The 16,028-nt window shown below is 38.4% G+C and overlaps 1 protein-coding gene across 1 annotated transcript in view; it reads right to left on the bottom strand.

Moving 5' to 3' along the window:
* Positions 1-16,028, bottom strand: part of FAM135A (family with sequence similarity 135 member A) — a 127,593-nt gene that overhangs the window by 111,149 nt on the left and 416 nt on the right. Inside the window, exon 2 of the mRNA XM_024132955.3 lies at positions 947-1,036. The gene's annotated coding sequence lies outside the window, so the exon portion shown is untranslated. The remainder of the gene's footprint in view (positions 1-946; positions 1,037-16,028) is intronic.

Raw genomic sequence — 16,028 nt, 5'->3', positions numbered from 1 at the left:
ATGAAGCTTTTTCTCTGTCAGGTGAAGTTCTTAACTGACTGTTCATTTTTAAATTTCAAAAAAAAAATTCTCCCTCATTACAAAAGCCTAAAGTGTTCATTTTCAAGTGGTTAAAAAAAATAGACAAGCAAACAAAGAAAAAAACATTCACAATTCTATCCATTGAAATACACACTTTGGTATATATTATTCATACGTGTGTACATTTGTACAATTTCTATAAAAGTAGGATCAAACTACACGTACATTTTATAACCTGTGTATTTCACTTTTTTGATGAACACCTAGCTAATAACTATCATATTGTGAATGTTATAATTTAAGAAATCTCCTGCTGTTGGGTATTTCAGTGGTTTCCATCTTCACACTATTTCAAAGAAGCATTATTACAATTATCCTTATCAGTGACACATGCTTTAAAAAGCAGTTTGGAGTAAGAGAGTGTTGAAAGACAATTCTGAGAGTCTTGTGTTTCTGCATGTCTTGCAAGCAGAGGCACTGACTGTCTTTATTCTGGACTATTTTTCAAGGACATATGTTTAGCAAACAGTCTTAGGAGTCAGAGACAGTGTCTCATACTGGAATTAAGGGCAGATCTATTTATTGTGCCATGTAATAAAGTCTCCCCTGAGGCATAAGTCAGCAGGCTCATTGTCCATCATAAAAGATCTGGGTTCCTCAGTTCCGGGGTCCTCTCCATAACTCAAGCTACTCTTACGCAGGGGACCTCATACTCTAGCTACTGCTATTGCCATGCATATAAACTATCATGTTCTCTGATCCAGGAATCTCATGTCTCCTGCCCACATCCATGGCGCTGCAGCAGGCTAACTTGTTACTTTGCAAGTGGGATAAATTCTCAGACCCTTCACAGTTCTTAAAATAGTTCTTCATAAAAATCTGGCAAGTATTTTGATCTATTATGAATTAAATGCCATATTCTTACCTCTGCTGATCAAAACTTCATTTTAATATCATTAAATAACCAATGTTGTATTTCCAGTTACTGATTCTTGCTAAAAAAATATTGTTCCCCCTATGAGAAAGAAAAAATAACATCTCAAACAAAATAGCAGACATAAAAATGTCCATTTTCAGGAAACCTATGCTTCATTAGTTACTTAGTACTTTCAACTTATCTAAAAGATCCATATCCTCCATAAGGCTTAGGAATAAGTTTTAGAGATGTTTTCATTCACAGTTTCACATATAAATATAAACTATTATATCTTTGTTATGCTTCACTTGTATATACTTCAAAGTACAATAATAAAGGAGTGCTTTCTGAGTTCAGTGAGTCAGAAACAATCTTCATGAATACCCAAAACAGTATAAGCTTATTAATTTTTAAGATGTAAATTCACCATTTTAAATTATGTAATTCCGGAGTAATATTCCATTGTATATATGTACCACATCTTCTTTATCCATTCCTCTGTCGATGGACCCTTAGGTTGCTTCCATGTCCTGGCTATTGTAAATAGTGCTGCTATGAACACTGGGGTGCATATATCTTTTATAATTATGGTTTTCTCTGGGTATATGCCCAGTAGTGGGATTGCTGGGTCATAAAAGGAACAAAATTGGGTCACTTTTAGAGACGCGGATGGAGACTGTCATACAGAGTAAAGTAAGTCAGAAAGAGAAAAACAAATATCGTATATTAACGCATATATGTGGAATCCAGAAAAATGGTAAAGATGAACCGGTTTGCAAAACAGAAATAGAGACACAGATGTAGAGAACAAATGTATTGACACCAAGGGTGGAAAGGCGGGGGTGGGAGGAACTGGGAGATTGGGATTGACACATATACACTATTGATACTATGTATAAAATAGATAATTAATGAGAACCTACTGTATAGCACAGAGAAGTCTTCTTAATGCGCTGTGGTGACCTAAATGGGAAGGAAGTCCGAAAGGGAGGGGATATATATATATATATATATGTGGTTGATTCATTTTGCTGTACAGTAGAAATTAACACATCGTAAAGCAACTATACTCCTATAAAAATTAATTTTAAAAATATGTATTTCCCTTGGTGGAGTGATTTCTGAAACTTCATACACATCCACACACACACAGATATGTGAAATGTGTGTGTATATACATACACATGTATGCTATGAGCTATTTAAAATATTTTGACGAAAAAGGTTGCCTGGATATGCTATGGATAGTTTTTTCACACTCCAAATATTTATTGCTTAAATTAAAAAAAAGTCTTTTGCCCTTGGTATAATTATTTAGGTAATAAAAATGTTAGAATAAAGACCACATTCTCTCTTCTTCATACATTTTTTTTCTTCTCTCCATCATACAGATATAGACTTTACCACCTTCCATAATTGTTATTTTAAACCTTAATAATCATATCAAAGGATTTTTACAGTAACTATTCCTAAGGAGATCAAAATGATACTACCTTTATATAAGATATGCCCCATTTCATGGAAGTAGCCTCTTCTCTAAGACAGCTTCTCCTGTACATATATTCTTGTGTGCAGGGTTCAGATCATGTTCCAGCCCTGTGACTCAAGCTTGCTTAGGTCTCTATGCCTTAACTTACTCAGATATAAAACAGGTATTCATTCATTTGAACATTTATTGAACACTTACTATAAGCTAGGAAATGCAAGAGATCAAGGCATAGCTAAGTTCCCGACACCTCAAAGCGCTCACTAGCCACCAGGAAGAGATAAATATATATAAGTACTGCATAATGGTTAAAACAAGGCTGAGGATCTGAGCCCCAGATCCAGCATTCTGGTAGTTACCCCTCTAGTGTCTTCATTTCTTTCATGGACTATAGCAGCCCTACCACCTAAATTAGTAGGCCTGTTATCTGGGGAAGAAACAAACTTTTTTCTCATTTAAGCCATTTTACTTTTGGATCCCTTTACAGCAGCCTTTTCCTTAACCCAGAAATTAATACCAAAATTAGAGTACTGCCACAACAAAATCCTAAAATATGTGGCACTGGCTAAGTCACTGGGTAGCAGGTAACAGGAAAACAGATACTACTAGAATAATGGTGACCCTCGTTATAATGGAGCAAAACATTCCATAAACTATTGTCTACACTAACTTACAGAACTTGGTGCCCATAAAAAGCACAGAACTTCAGGGAAAGTAGATGAAAAGAACCACAATATTTGTGTGTGTCAGTGGTTCTATGCTGCATTTACTCAGGCAAGAACTGGGCAGTTTGCAAGGTAAGATGGAAGGAAATATAGAGATGTGAGTCCTTAGTACCTGCATTATCAGGAGATAAGATTATTAGTACTTTTCCCAAAGACTTCTATTAAGACTCTATTTTTCAAAACAAACACATTTTTATTGGTGCGTAGTTGATTTACAATGTTGTATTAGCTTCAGGTGTACAGCAAAGTGATTCAATTACATATATATATTCTTTTTCAGACTCTTTTCCGCTATACTTTATTACAAGACATTGAACATAGTTCCCTGTGCTATACAATAGGTCCTTGCTGTTTATCTATTTTACATATAGCAGTTTTTGTATCTCCTAATCCCAATCTAATTTATCCCTCCCCCCTCTTTCCCCTTTGGTAACCATAAACTTGTTTTCTATGTCTGTGAGCCTATTTCTGTTTTGTAAATAAGTTCATTTGTAACATTTTTTTAGATTCCACATATAAGTGATACCATATGATATTTTTCTTCCTCTGTCTCACTTACTTCATTTAACATGATAATCTCTAGGTCCATCCATGTTGCTGCAAATGGCATTATTTCATTCATTTTTTATGGCTGAGTAGTATTTCATTGTATATATGTACCACATCTTCTTTATCCATTCATCTGTCAATGGATATTTAGGTCATTTCCATATCTTGGCTACTGTAAACAGTGCTGCTATGAATATAGGGATACATGTACCTTTTCAAATGATGGTTTTCTCCAGATATATTCCCAGAAGTGGGATTGCTGGATCATATGGTAATTCTATTTTTAGTTTTCTGAGGAACCTCCATACTGTTTTCCATAGTGGCTGCATCAACTTACATTCCCACCAACAGTGAGGAGGGTTCCCTTTTCTCCACACCCTCTCCAGCATTTGTTATTTGCAGATTTTTAATGATGGTCATTCTGACCGGTACAAGGTGGTACCTCATTGAGGTTTTGGTTTGCATTTCTCTAATAATTGGCAATGTTGAGCATCTTTTCATGTGTCTATTGGCCATCTGCAATGTCTTGTTTGGAGCAATGTCTACTTAGGTCTTCTGACCATTTTTCGATTGAGTTGTTTGTTTTTTTGTTGTTGAGTTGTATGAGCTGTATATTTTGGAAATTAAGCCCTTGCCAGTTGCATCATTTGCAAATATTTTCTCCCATTCTGTAGGTTGCCTTTTCTTTTCTTTTTTCTTTTTTTTTTTATGGTTTCCTTTACTGTGCAGAAACTTCTTAAGTTTGATTAGGTCCCATTTGTTTATTTTTGCTTTTATTTCTATTACTCTAGGAGATGGATCCAAAAAATATTGCTATGATTTATGTCCAAGAGTGTTCTGCCTACATTTTCCTCTAGGAGTTTTATAGCATTCAGTCTTACATTTAGGTCTTTAATCCTAAATGTATATGATGTTAGAGAATGTTCCAATTTCTTTTTTTTTACATGCAGTTGTCCAGCTTTCACAGCACCACTTATGAAAGAGACTGTCTTTTCTCCCCTGTATATTCTTCCCTCTTTTGTCATAGATGAATTGACCATAAGAGTGTGGGTTTATTTATGGGCTTTCTATCCTGTTCCATCAATCTATGTATCTGTTTTTGTGCCAGTACCATACTGTTTTGATTACTGTAGCACTGTAGTATAGTATGAAGTCAGGGAGTGTGATTCCTCCAGCTCTGCTCTTCTTTCTCAAGATTGTTTTGCATATTTGGGGTCTTTTGTGTTTCCATACAAGTCTTAAAATTTTTTGTTCTAGAGAACACTAAAGATGCTACCAGAAAACTACTAGAGCTCATCAATGAATGCAGTAAAGTTGCAGGATACAAAATTAATATACAGAAATCTGTTGCATTTCTACAGACTAACAATTAACTATCAGAAAGAGAAATTAAGGAAACAATCCCATTTACCCTCACTTCAAATAGAATAAAATGCCTAGGAATAAACCTACCTAAGGAGGCAAAAGACCTGCACTCGGAAAACTATAAGATGCTGACAAAAGAAACTGAAGTCAACACAAACAGATGGAAAGATACACCTTGTTCTTGGATTGGACGAATCAATACTGTTAAAATGACCACACTACCCAAGGCAATCTACAGATTTAATGCAATCCCTATCAAATTACCAATGGCATTTTTCGCAGAACTTTTAAGACTTCTTGATGAAACGAAGGAATCTAGCGCTGTGGCTAAGATTATATTTTAGGGTGCTGCCATCCCACCCTAATGCCTGCTGTTTCAGATGGCTTCAAGACAGTGGCCATTAGAATGAAATAAAGTGGTCAGCGCACAGACAGCAGTAAGTAAGGCAGGCTTAAGAACTACACCAGGAAACAATTTTGCTATAGTCACTGGCACCAGAACGGGATGGAGACAGATATAAAAGAATCCTACTATATTTTTGAGAGAATTGTATTTGCCAGAGAAATTATAAGCTAACCTACAAACACCTGTGATCATGTCACTTGCAGGATAGCAAGCCTGCAGTAGCAGGAAACTGACTATGAAAGCTATATACCTTCCAAAGTTGGGAAATTCTCAATACCAACTTCAGATGTGGTCATGGAGGTTAACGTAAGGAAGAAACACCCAGACAGCAAAGACTGGGGTCATAGTGTAATGAATATAGGCATTCTTACCAGAAAGCAGAACTAAGGATAATAGATGCTATACCATTACTGCCCAGCATTACTCTCAACCAGAGACCTCTATGTGTCTCTCATTGTTTACTTACCCAAATGGAAAATTTTATTATTCTTTTCCTGTTTCTGATCCACCATGATATGTTCAGTGTATGTGGGAGGGGTAAGGGAGGAACAAATAACTGTGTTTTGTCTACAGGTCACTGGACTTGCAGATCTGACAGGAAGTACTGATCGCTTAGTTGGATTAGTGCAACAAGAGGATTGCACCTGGGTTGTCTCCTTTGGGGAAGGGAGCTGGAGTGGTTTCAATAGGTAGGATGAAGGATACACATGGATATTTGGTGCTGAACTGCAAGACTGTGGTCAACTACTTGTCATTTCTGTCTTCCTCTTCCTCACTGCTCTATGGTCACCCAGCCTGAGACTACGTTTCCCAACCACCCTTGAGGCAAGTGTGGCCAATCGATCCTTTCTGTGGACTGCAAACTGAAGTAATATATGCAACGTCTGCCTCATTTGTTTAAAAGGAAATTCTTTGCCCTGGACTTCATTGTTTCCCTTTTTTTACAGGCCGGAATACCTTCTTAATAGTGACCCAGTATTGACCACACAGATTAGGACAAAACCTGAAGAATGGTAAACAGAAAGATGGAAAGATTCTGGATTCCTGAATGGTTTCACAGAGCACAGATGTCGAACTTATCTAGACTGTTCAGACTTTTATGTCTTATAACTCTTTATTACAGCAACTGTACCTAACCTATACCCTAAGTAATACATCCCCCGCTCCAGGCTATTTTCAAAGAGGAAGGCAGATGATCCTTTATATTATGTATTACATATATTGATTAATAATTATGTTATATACTTATATACAATAATAATATAAAATGCTATATAATGCCATATATTATTTGAAAATAATTCAAATTGTCTCTCTTTGTTCTGATTCAAACCCCAGCCTCCCACTATTACAGCAACTGTACCTAACCTATACCCTAAGTAATACATCCCCCGCTCCAGGCTATTTTCAAAGAGGAAGGCAGATGATCCTTTATATTATGTATTACATATATTGATTAATAATTATGTTATATACTTATATACAATAATAATATAAAATGCTATATAATGCCATATATTATTTGAAAATAATTCAAATTGTCTCTCTTTGTTCTGATTCAAACCCCAAACAGCCTCCCACCACGTTCAGCAGTAGTGCCTTACAATGGCTTGTATGACAACCTTACAGAATCTGGATCTTCCATCACTTCTCTGTTCTCATCTCCTTCCTGTACGCCCACTCCAGTCACGTGGTTTCCTTGCTATTCCCCACGCACACCAAAGAGATTCCTGCTTCAGGGCATTTGCAGTGGTTTCCGGGAACACCTTCCCTCCAGAATATCCAAACGACTCACTCTACTCCTCCTAGCCTTGATGCAAACGTTAACTTCTCAAACAGGCTTTTCCAGGCCACACCCTCTAAAACAGGACTCTCTCTCCTGACACACCCTATCTCTTTCCTCCTTTATTTTTTCTCCTCAGCACTAATCTCCATATAACAAACCAAAGATTCTACTTAGTAGTCTTTATTCTCCCCAGGAAAATGTAAGCTTCATGAAGGCAGGAAATTCTGACTACTCTGTTCACAGCTGTACCTCACTGCCTGCCACACGGCAGGCACTTAATTTAAGATTTTAAGGAACACTTAATAAATTAGCTTTAAATGTTCCATAAATATTAACTATTAGTATTTTTCTCCTATTTAAACCCAACCGACTTGAAGAAAGGAATCATTACACTGATGTACTGAAAACAGTCTTGCATGAATAAACTTTTATGATAAAATTCCTTTACCAGTATAAGTCCAAGATCTGTTAGCAATTTCCTTCACTTTTCGTCTCATATCCTGCTGTGCTTTTTGTTCTTTTGTTGATGCCTAATTTTCCTCAATTCATCCCTTTTTACTGATTATTCCCTAAGTAGAAACATACGCGTACAGATATATACAGAGTAATACTGATAAATCTATTTTTCATTCCCCCGCCAAAAAACAAAAAAGAATTATTTTTGTTTTTATATGTTGGTAGAAGAAAAAAATTCAAAGGAGAAGAGACTAAAGGAAACGGAGAGTAGGCAAAAAAGAAAGGAAAGAAAAATTCAGAGCACTCTCAGAGTCCAGGGGGACCCTCTCCTCATAAACTGCTCTTCCCATCATAGGGAGTAACTGCTACTAAGGTCCACACAATCCTTGCTGGCCCAGCACCATCAGAGGCTTCTAAATTTCCAAGTAGAAACTGAAAACGTTTTTCCTAAAGGTTTTCACCTAAATTTCTCCTAAATTTTAGATGTTGCCAGTTAGTTAAAAAACAAACACAGGGGCTTCCCTGCTGGCGCAGTGGTTAAGAATCCACCTGCCAATGCAGGGGACACGGGTTTGAGCCCTGGTCCGGGAAGATCCCACATGCTGCGGAGCAACTAAGCCCGTGTGCCACAACTACTGAGCCTGCGCTCTAGAGCCTGCGAGCCACAACTACTGAAGCCCATGTGCCACAACTACTGAGCCCACGTGCCTAGACCCCGTGCTCCGCAACAAGAGAAGCCACCACAATGAGAGGCCTGCTCACTGCAATGAAGAGTAGCCCCTGCTCGCCGCAACTAGAGAAAGCCCACGTACAACAACAAAGACCCAACGCAGCCAAAAATAAATTAAATTAAATTAAATTAAAACAACAAAAACAAACAAACACAAACAGAACAAAACCTGTAGAGTGAAAATCAAATTCCTCTACAGGACAAATTCATTCAAAGTTTGCAATGTCTGACTTCTACAGATTCTCATGCCACTCAGTTCATCAGGTAAAGAATCTTTCATGAAAGAGGGAAATCCTGGCCTGTCCTCTCTCAAGGAGGAAAGAAATTGAAGAGAGGAAGCCTTTCCTTTTCCCCAGACGTGCCTGGGAGACTCTCCACTGCCAGGAACTCCCTGCACCACCAGAAGCTGTGAGCTTCATGGCCTCTTGCACAGTCTGCTAGACAGCTCATATCTGCCACTTTCACCTGAGCCTCTGAAGCTATGGGAACTCTGGCTTACCTGAGACTGTCCACTCTGCTCTCCCGGCCCTGGCAAAGTAGCCTAAACAGAATAACTTGAGAGGTCTGTTCAAGAAGAGTCCCTGCCTGGGCCATTTCCTAGGTCCCTAAGAAAGAACTGAGCTGCGTAAACTACAAACCTCAATCCAAAGACGCCACAGGAGAACCTCAAACAGGAACTGCCCCTGATACTAAGTGAGAAACGTACGCACAAAGGCTCTTAGGTCTGAAGAGGGATTTTTCTGACAGTCAAACCCGACAATCCCCTGTAACACCTCAGGGAAAGGCAGCCCACTCCCAGAGGAACGCGGTCACCTATCAGACTGGAAGATGGCCTTGGCCCTCAAGAGTCGCTATACCCCACATGGCGGCCAGCAGCCACAATGGCTACTGAACAACAGAAATGCGACTAGTGTGAACCAAGGAACTGAATTTAAAATTTTTGATTCGTTTACATTTACATCCAAACACTGAAGCAGTGTAGACATTTTTTCATTAAATATAACTTTATTGTTTTGATAGGGCTGTATTTTACTTTAACTGCTAAAGATGAGTGTACTGAGATATACTGTAAATGTAAAGCACACACTGGGTTTCAAAGACTTAGTACAGAAAAAGAATGTAAATCTCATTAATATGTTTTTTATATTGATCACATCTTGAAATAATATTTTGGATATGTTGGATTAAATAAAATATACTATACAAATTAATTTTATCAGTTTGTTTTTATTTTTTAAAATGTAGCTCCTAGGACATGTTTAATTACACGTATCTCACATATTTCTACTGGAGCTTAGTCTAGGAATGCCAAGCCAACTCCTTAATCACTAGAGTGCACAGTAACTGCCCCAGAAACAGTGCTGGGTGCATAAACACTGTGCCTAGCTTCTAAGACCAGGGATTCTCACACCCGTCGGATCAGCTGAGACCTCCGGTATCCGCAAAGAGGAGTCTGGGTGTGGATACCTGGAAAAATGTGGGAGATGCTCCTGCACCACCAATACCCATCCTGAAACAAGAGCTAAACATTTTGAGCTTAGCCTGAACTCCTGAGTGTTTCAGAAACCTAAAAGAGGACACAGAAATATCTGAAACTAAGAGGCACAGTTAGTTCAGAGGTTCCTCAAAAAAGACTAGAGACCACAGGAGATGATGAGTTCCTTTCTCAGAAATCAAAGAGCTAACAGTCTTGACTCTTGAACTATAAGCCCAAAATAGATGTTCTGAGGATATTCTTTCTCCTAAGGCCGAGGGTAAGAAGCTGAACAAACTGGAGATTCCAGACACTCCCTTTGTCAACCTAAGAAATAAAGGCACCACTTTTATCAATTATGGAGCCAACGGCTCCAGCTTCTGAATTCCATTCCCAAGTCAGCAGCCATGGGACAAATGGGTTCAGAGCCTGTAATACTGACCGTCCAAATAATGGTGCCCAATTGTATGCAGATGTTAGGTACTAAAGATACCACATAAGGTAAAAAATACGTATGGACCAATTTACCCTTAGAAAGGCTCCATGTTGGCAATCAGTACATCATTTCTCAATGAATAAAGCACATTCACTTTTTCTTCTAGCTTTAGAAAAAAAAAATCACTGGTTCTTCAGATGAACACTAGATAATGTAGTAAACTTGCACTGAGGGGCCATAGTGTACAAAAATCTATTCATCTTTAAATGTTCACACTCAATGTAGTGAGATGCTCACATTATGATAGACACATAGGAACTGATACCAAATGAAGGAACATCAAATTCAAGCCCAACCAGATGAGGGACCATGACAGATATCTGGGGACTGAGACTGACATTTGGCATCTGGGACCAGTGTAGGGGAGGGCATCAAACATGTACAGTTAAATTCAAGTTTGTTAAATAGGAATACAATGGTAACAAAGAAATCCTCTAGATCTAGAAGGAGGTTAACTCAATCCATTTAATACTAGTTAGTCAATTTTGAGTCCATTTTTTGCGGCCTTCTCCCATGAATAAACAGGAAGCCCCAAAGAGGGGCACCGCAAGAAGCCTTCAGAATGCTGTCTCATAACCTTGCAAATAATAAAAGACTCCTGTAACACTCAAGTTCTGTAGGAGAGTAGGAAGATGCGTCTCTTGGCGAAAGTACACTCAGCGCCACCTTTCCTAAGGACCACTCACCTAGGGCACAGCAGAACTCCAGTCCACAAGGGTCTGGCCCTCACAGTCCTTGAGCTAATCTTGACCAATTCAAACCAGACAGCCATAAACTGAAAACAACCAGCCAGTGACGTCTGTACTAGTCTTGCGCCTCTCACCCTGCTTTCTGGTGTAATTCTGGCCACCGAAGCCGGTTAAGTCTGCGTTGCTTGGTTCAGTCTCAATATCTGGCCTGTGGTCTTGTTTCTTGGTTGACATTCAGTTTCCTTTAGGGCTCGCTGAGGCCTCGACAACCTGCCCAGCTCTGGAAGCTACCTATTTCAGGGGCTAAGCATGCTAAGCCCCTGGATTATACCCTACTCGACAAGAGCCAAGCTGCCCGGCAATCTCTTGACTCCGAGGCTCACCACCACTCAGATGGCGTCTAACCTTCTTTTTGCCGCCACGATTATTCGCACACACAACACCCTTTCATCGGTGACATCTCTCATCTTAAAAGGTGATTCTCAACGAAGATGAGCTTAAGAGAACCGCTAGAGTAAAAGGGACATGTAAAGTGAGGAAAATCACCGGCCTAGGACGTTTTGCTGCTACTCATCACTCATCAGAACGAACTCCTGAGGGCCACATACCGTATGCACTAATTATAGACATTTTTAAGAAGAGAATAGAGTACTAAGTTCTTCTCTTCTGGGGAGAGGGTAGGAGGGAAATCCTCCAAAGGAAAGATAAGCAAAATAGCTTGATAGACAAATTATATTTTGAAAAGCTATACGTGTCCCTGTTGATACCAAACATAGACCAAATGGCAATATCAAATACAAACCAAATATGAACACTCAAAAGTTTTTGGATTACTTACTCTTATACCAGTAGCTTTTATTACTGCATCTAACTCTCATAAAAATCTGAAAGAGAGGGCTTCCCTGGTGGCGCAGTGGTTGCGCGTCCGCCTGCCGATGCAGGGGAACCGGGTTCGCGCCCCGGTCTGGGAGGATCCCACATGCCGCGGAGCGGCAGTAGCTTTTATTACTGCATCTAACTCTCATAAAAATCTGAAAGAGCTATTATTACTCCATTTTACAGGTGAAGAAACTAAGGAGCAAAAAGTTTACATAACTTATCCAAGGTCACACAGTTAGAAAATAATGAAAAGAGGACAAATACCTCAAAAGTGTCAAACTTCATGGCCTATATTTAAACTTGTATAATTCTAAAGTCCACACCTTGTTTTAGGAAATAGATTCAGTAGTCATCAAGCCATGAGATAAATATGCCCCTACTACAAGAAAACCTGAAATCAGAATGCAATATTGATGAAAAAATTACACTTGATAAATTAACTATATTCAATTTTCCATGTAATTAACATTATTCCCTAATCATGAAATCTTCAAATTCCTCACACCCACAAATACAAAATCTGGTTTAAAGGCATTGCTATCTTCTGATTTCTTAAAAATTTGGGTTTAAATAGTTGTGTCTAATAAAAGAGAAATATATTATTATTATTCATCTTAGAACTGACACTTAGATTAAGAAGCACTCTCAGAACATTGCTAATTTTGGATAACTGTATTAATATGATAGAAAATCCACAGAAAAAATAATTTTTAAACATAACGTAGAAAGAATGTCAGTAACTTCTGAGAGTATTTCGATGATTGACGTGCTACATGAATGAAGTAAAGAAACTGAGAAACAACTTTTCTTGCTCATTATGGGACACTTGGTAAAAGAAACTTTTGACATTACATGGAAAATCGGATTTAATTTATTAAGAGCAGTTCATATAAACTTTTCAGTTGTATATGCCACAAAACAAACCTGCCAGTAACATAATAGAGAACGCCTTTGAATATATCATGTTATTATATATCTTAAAAATCCCAGAATAGCCCGAAGTACCAAAACTAGTTACTCCTTTTAACATAAAGAGAAATTCAGAAAGAACCATGATCATTATCTATTACCTAGGTCAGGGATCTGCCCAACATTCTGAATATATTTCATCTTACTAGTTATCTCAACAGAGAGCAAAACTCAGAACCAGAACAGAAAGCACAATCCTCTCTCTGAAAAATATTCCAAGAAACTAACAATGTTTTCTTAACAGCTTCTGCTTTCTTGCTTTCTTCAGTATACCGTTAACTTTGGTAACAGATCCAGGTAACCTGGATTCTAATTCAGACTCTCTAAGCCTCAGTTTTCTCAAATGGAAATAATATTTATAATTCCTAAGTCAAAAGGACCTGACACTTTTATATTTCCATTAAGAAAAAAGAGGTTAGTTGTTATTAAATTTAGCACATCATTGATAACCAAGTATGAACCTGTTAAAAGTGGTAATCTTTGAAAATAAAATGGTAAAACTCACTGTGAAGTCGTTCCACTCTATTTCCCTGAAAAATCTAGACCTGCCAAACAACCTGTGCTCTCTGATTTTTCTGAAAATCCCCTGGGCCCATTAGGAACACTTTTTTCTGTATTACCACTCTGCTTCTTACTCATATTCATTTCTAAACCTTCTTCCTGACAACTCAAGGAAAAAAAACAAACGATACACTACTCACTTCAGATCTACACACTCCCATCTCTATCCATTTATTTAAACACACAATGAACATATCACAAAACTCACTTTTAAGCAGTTTTTTCTTACTTACTTTTTAAACAGTTTTTTGATACTTTGAATCAAAGCAAAGGAAATCCTTGCCCTTTCTATCCCCTAAAGAACCTCCACGCTCAAGGGTCTACATCATAGCAAAGATAAAATATAAGATAACAGAAATTTATGTAACCAAAATCCTGTTAACTTTACTTTTTCAGTTTATGTAAATGTAACTTTACATTTTCAGCAAACATACTGAATGCTGCAGTGGCTGTTTCACTGCATATGAACATTAAACTAGTCCACAGTTCATGGCACATGCTACTGAACTTTTCACATAAGTCTGAAATTTAAAAAAAAACATCTAAATTGTAGTGATCTGGGATTTATGCATTCAATTATACTTACGACATAGTCTAAAAGAGATAAAAAATTAAGAGTTTATATTGCAATTTTTGCCTGTGGTGGCCCTAAGCATGTTTAAATGATTAGGGCTTACTTTGCTTTTGAAATATTAGTGGGTAGCCAGCCACCTCTTTACCCCACATATTACAGGGAGACACACCCGAGGTACAGAGGTTAAGTGATTTCTTCAAACTAATGTTATGACTCATCAGAAGAGTGCCGATCTTCTGATTTCTAGCCCTGTGCCCGCTGTCCACCATGAATCTTTATTTTAATTTCAAAGAGCACAGAATCAACTCACTATAAATACCAACAGGAATTTGTAAGAATTTACTTTTTTAATGAATAGCTACCTAGAAATAGAAAGACTTGCCTTTGAAAGATGGGAAGACTTCCTTCAGAAGCAGCACTTATCTCTATTTGCATTGCAAAAATCATTTTTAAAATCTTAAAAGCTGAGGAGTTTATCACCTCCTACCATACACAATAACTGCTGGTTCTTCCAAAAGAAAAGTGGTTTCACCACCTCAGACCCTAAACAGTGTCTCCTTCTACTTTTACCTCTCATATACCTTCAAATAAGGGACTACACATTTTTGTCTTGGTGCTTCCCTTCTGTACAACAGAAACAGAAAAATGTAATTCCTACCTGACATAGACAACGTAAGGAAGAATTTACTGTTTGTGGACTGCTTTGAGATTCCAGAATGAAATACATAATTCGGCCCTAGAATAAACGCAGACTTCACTGAGAGTGACTGCTTCCGCAGGTGCCTTCAAAATAAGATCCTACAACATTATTTACATAGAGAAGTTTTTTGTAAGCCAAATCTTGATCACCATGGAGGAAAAAAACCTCCACAACTGTTTAGAAAGTTCTTTTACCCAATTCAAAAAGTTAGTCCTTTAGTAAGGACACTAATTCTGTAAGTTAGTAAAAACTATGCGTTTATTACAGAGACCATCACAAAAATGATGCAATCAGTTGCAATAGCAAATGTATAAAATATCAAATTAATAACTAATTTTATTTTTTTTAATTTGTTAAATTTCATTTAAGACTAGTTCTTGGACAACTGTATTTCCCGGAGGACAATAAAATCTCCAAATTTTAACCTTATGTTTGGAGGTCAGCCTTTATATTTTCATCAACTCTTGTCCTCAAGTGGCTTCTCTTGACATGTCAGGCAAACACAATTCTTAAAAATTAAAGCTTCTATCAATAAGTGTAACAGGTTATTGCTACTGTCACTCTTTTGATGATACTTCCAGTCAGTGAAGAAAGAAAAGGAAGAGATTTTATTAAATTGTCAACTGAACTAAGTATACTGAGTGGATACCTGGTTTAGGTAGAAAGTAAAAGAGACTAGAACTCTTCAGAGATTTAATAAGAAGTAAAACGGATTGGCATTAAGAGGCTCGACCTATGCAAACAGAAAAAAGAAAAAGTTTTAGAGAAAAAAAAAGATCAAGATTAGAGAGTAGAGGATCAGGATGGAGAAAGACTGGAGGACAGGGGCCGTCAAACGGAAGCAATGAAGTAGGGACCGAGAGGGAAGGATTCAGGCAGCGACAGGGGCGCAGAACGAACTCCAGCACAGAGCGATGCTAAAGCCAAACACCGTCGGAAACTCAAACGAGAGAGAGAAGGTGAAGTACCGAAGGCGGTTAATGGGAAGAGCAGAGGGCCAAGGGAGCAACGACAGAGGCGGCGGAGTAGGAAGCCTGGCCGGTGAGGGAAGAGCCGGCCCAGGGATGCACTGGGGGAGGGGGAGAGAAGTCCAGGCGCGCAAGGGGTACCCCGCCTCCCACGGGGGACTACCGGGGATGAAGAGCGGATCCGCGAGGGGGGCACGGGCGGGAGCGAGGCGCGAGGATGCGCAGAGGGCGAAGGGCAGGCGGGGGCGCAGGGGGGGCGGGCAGGAGAAGTGCGGGGC

The sequence above is a fragment of the Physeter macrocephalus genome, chromosome 10, assembly GCF_002837175.3.
Source record: "Physeter macrocephalus isolate SW-GA chromosome 10, ASM283717v5, whole genome shotgun sequence".
Classification (NCBI taxonomy): Eukaryota; Metazoa; Chordata; class Mammalia; order Artiodactyla; family Physeteridae; genus Physeter; species Physeter macrocephalus.
Note: the sequence above shows the minus strand (reverse complement) of the source record. Positions and strands in the feature narration are given on the sequence as shown.